Source organism: Mugil cephalus, chromosome 5 (genome assembly GCF_022458985.1).
Source record: "Mugil cephalus isolate CIBA_MC_2020 chromosome 5, CIBA_Mcephalus_1.1, whole genome shotgun sequence".
In the NCBI taxonomy this organism is placed as follows: domain Eukaryota; kingdom Metazoa; phylum Chordata; class Actinopteri; order Mugiliformes; family Mugilidae; genus Mugil; species Mugil cephalus.
The window spans coordinates 16,434,062-16,438,576 of record NC_061774.1 but is presented as its reverse complement, the minus strand read 5'-3'; positions in this window follow the sequence as shown (position 1 = coordinate 16,438,576).

Here is a 4,515-nt window from a genome sequence, read left to right as displayed (position 1 = left end):
CTACAGAGTGTCTGCTTTCAATGCTAAAACCGAGGCTTTCACGTCAGATGGAATTTTAAAAAGCACAATGACTTATTAAATCTAATGCTCCTAATCTTGGAACAAGCTGAGCAATCAGACTCCTCAAAAAGAAATATCAGGAGGCAGATGAAAAGACGCATGTCGGTTTGATCTGCGTAGCTGTTATCACTAATTACAGCCCCATGACAATATTTTTGAGCACTGCTCAAGTATTTACTGTAAAATAGAATCCATTATCTTCTAACATTGTAATAAAACCGTGACACTATAATCCTTACCAATACTTTTTGTTTTCATAATATCTTTTTCTTGTTTCTTCGTAATACTCTACTCTGGGTATAATCTACACACTTGTCATGTATAACTTTATTAAAAAAGTACAGGAATAAAAGGCACCTCAGGGGGAATAATCCTAAAACCAAAAGTGATGCAAATACTAACTAGGAGCTGAACCAAAACGCTAGGAAAGCCTTTGAGGATGGTGTTTAAATGAACTGGTCACATGACCCACCGCGTCATCTCCTGCAACGCCCGTGACAAGGAAATGTGAAAACTTTTATATCGAGAAATCTGAAAACAACTGAAAAGCAAGGGATCACGCACTTAACAACATGCACCCAATGAGGGGTCACAGACTACATGATTTATCAAACAGTTGTGGTATGCACTACAACCAACATTAAATACATTACATTAGAAACTTCAGGTTCACTTTGTCGGCAGTATTCAATATGCCCGTTACTTCCCGACGGCTTCTGATCTGATTTCCTGTGTCCCACCCTCTGTTCTGGGTCGTTTAGATTCTGCAGTTCAAACATGTGTGAATGACTGTGAATGATTGTTGTGAGAAACCCCCCCCCCCCCATGCAGACTGTCCCCAGCTGGTGCAGACTTCGCACAACTGGGAACCGTGTGTAAAATCTGACAAAGAATCTTGCGCATTTGAATTGATTACAGTACTGTTTGAGGATGAGTTTATAGACTTGGCACGTCTTTGCTCGGTAATATTTTTTCACCCTTCTTTGCAAAAACGTTACATAATATCTACCGAATTGTGATCTTCTGTTCACTGCCCACAGACTCTGGTCTGGCCTCTGGCTGCAGGTCCTTCTACCATATCTTTCATCATCAAATCAAAATCACAGAGAACACATTTCACCGTGTACTTTGGATCACACTTTTCACTTTATCAAACCATTCACCAAACACCAGATGCTTCTGTGCCACAGCTGACTTGCACTCGGAGCTGTTCCAGATTCCTCGCGCTCAGATGGAGCCGCGGTGGCAGCTGAAGAAAGGCAGCGCCTAATCGTGACGCTGCGACCACCGCCCTTCACCGTGGAAATTGGCATTCTGTCGCCGACGTGCTTCGTTGCTTTCGAGCCAAACGTACTGTACGTTTTGTTATTGAAATCTTCGGCCTCTACGGACCGTGACACATTTTCCACGTGATTTGAGGAGATCAGATATGTTTCTTTGGAAAGTTTAGCCGGGCTTGGATGTGTTTTTCATCAGTTGGGTGGCAACTAGTTTATGGCTCCTTTGAAGGCTGTATGGTACGTGTTAGCGAAGTTGGGATTTCTGGCAGTCTCACTTCGACTGTTACTGGAACAGGACAACTCACTGGCTGACTCAGAGCCAAAACGACTTTGCTCCGCATCTGTTTTGTGAGAGCCTGGCCTTTTTCTGAGGCTGAAAACTTGTCCGGGGCCTGAGTTGTTATCAACAACTTCCTCTTACTGTAACTACACAATGTCAACTTCTCTGGCGTGTCCTCGAGCGCACACTGCCAACAATGTATTGCGTGCCGCTTTGGCTACCGGCACAGTGAATACTCCAACACCATTATAATTGTCAATAATTGTTGCAATTGTTGTTAACATCATCTTATCCCTCGCTGACTGACAGCGTCTGCTTATTGTCCCAACCGAACGCTTCGCTCTCAGACTGCAGGCACATGGAAGACATGTCAAACCACTTGGATGAGGGGAAATATAATTTGTCAGATAATGACTCCATCGTGAGTGAGTCAGATTCAGTCGGGATCCTGTTCTCAGTCTCAGCTGGTCCATCTCTGTTTCCTCCCCGCTTCCTGTTTATGAGACCATGTCCGCAGTCACGCTAGCTTGAAGAGGCGTATCTTTCTCTGCACGCCGAAGGAGCTGCCGCACCAGTACTCTCACACCTGAAAAATGAATCTTCTCAAACACGTACTCCAGACCGGGTAAATTCAAATGCACTCGCTCGGAGAAATGGCAACCATGACCCATATTAGATAAGCGGAGTCGTTTTGGGGTCCATATCTCAGGGACTGATGCTGCTAAAGATCTGCTAAACCTTTTGCAGGCTAGGAAAAGATAGCAGTTTAATCCCGACCATGTCCAAGCGACTGTAATGCTCCAACCAGCTCCCCAGACATCTAAATGTGTTCTCTTGGTTTTATGTGGCGTCAACCAAACGTAATATCAAGACCTTTAACCCAACACTTTGCATGATTTAGGTTTTCATTTGCAGCTGTAACTGCACTTCTTGAAAAGGGAGAAAAAATAATGGTGGATACGCACACTGATATTGAAGAGATAACGTGTTAGGAACAGTGGGGGGCTGCATCATTTGATGGGAATAAAATGATCGACCCACAGAGACATGAATTCAAAGACATCCCGGAAAACCAAAGTGAGAAATTTCATTGCAGCAAACTCAGAATGATACTCAGCAGTTTGTGTGGCCCCCATGGGCTTGTGTGCGTGCCTGACATCACTGAACTCCCGGACAGTCTGAGGTGCAACCTGGCGGCGTCGGATGGACCGAGACATAATGTCCCAGAGGTGTTCTGTTGGACTCAGGTCAGGTGAGGTGGGGGAACAGCCGAGGATTTCATCCTGATACCTAACGGCAGCCGGGTCGTCCTTGTCTAGCTTGTAGAGGTCTGCGTGTCCCTCTGTGGATATGCCTCCAGAGACCATCACTAACCTACCGCCGTACCCGTCATGCTGAATGATGTTACAGGCAGCATAACGTTCTCCACGGCTCCTCCAGACCCTCTCACGTCTGTGCTCAGTTACCAATCGAGCTCCACAGTTTCGGGCAGTGAACACAGGGCCGACTAGAGATCGTGGGGCCCCGACTCCGCCCTCGTGATGTCTGTTTGTAATTGTTTAGTGAGAGACATTAACACCAGAGGCCCGCTGGAGGTCATTTTGTAGTGGCTCTGGCAGTGCTCATCCCATTCCTCCTCGAACAAAAGCAGCAGATACTGCTCTTGCTGATGGGTTCAGGACCTTCCGCTTCCCTGTCCAGCTCTCCTAGAGAAACTGTCTGTCTCCTGGAATCTCCTCCATGCTCATGAGACACACAAACCTTGTGGCAATCGCACATACCGACGTGCCGTCCTGGAGGGCTTGGGCTGCCTGTGCAACCTCTGTAGATTCCGGGTTCTCTTCATGCCACCGTTTGGGGAGTCGTATCATTGTTGCGAATTGCTGTGAATTTCATTAACGCCAAAGCAGCTCGAACTGATTAATAACCCCCTCTGCCACTTAACTGTCCTGATCAATATCCCAGAAGTTGAAGTGACTTCCTTTACACTGATTAAAAAGTGTTCCTTTCATTTTTTGGAGTGGTGTGCTCACATTAACATTATGAGGCTTTCTTGGCAAGTGTGTTGTGTTGCTCTGTTTCACGTATAGATCTTAATTTCCCAGTTACCCTAAAGGGAATTTAAATGTATAGTTCAATTTGTATTTAGCTGTTCACGTTTGTGTTTGATTTGGTTTGACAAAGCTGGTATTTAAGTGTAATTCTGTCATTCTGTTCTGTTTACATCTTGTTTGGTTGAGTAGTTATATATCCCTGAGCTATTTTAGTTACATGTGATTGCTTTTTTCCGGGTTGCCTCACCGGTTTGTCCCCCGTCGGTCCCTAACAGCTAATACTAAATTAATCAAGAAATAAATGCATCATGGGGCCTCTGCAGCCCTCATTGGTGGACCAGCGCACACATGCAACACTGCAAAGTGAGCAACGTGAAAGCTAAATTAAATTAATGTTTACTCTAAGGCTACGATCTAAGATTAGCCCACAGCTAGACATCACAGAGTTGTTTCCACGCAACAGGCATAACAATTAAACCTGTCAAGACCAATAAAGTGTAAAGGTCAGTCCATTAAAGAAAGCAAATTTCATTAGGGACAATTTCCATGACGTATAAATGCTTCTGAAATATTTATTCAAAAAACTGCCAAAAAAACCTAGTGTGTCATGATTAATCATAAATACCTCTTTAAACAGTGTAATCAGTGTCTATCAGAGTAATCTGATTGCCTTTGTGTTTTGGATTATATTAGTCAGATCAGATCAATAAAGAGCTCAGACTTGACCAGAACATGCTTCCCTGACATCATCTGACAACCTGGCTCATTCCTTTTTTCTTTGTTTGTTTCTTTTTCGTTTTTTAATAAATTGTGGAGTTGTTTTATTATTTTATAAGAGAAT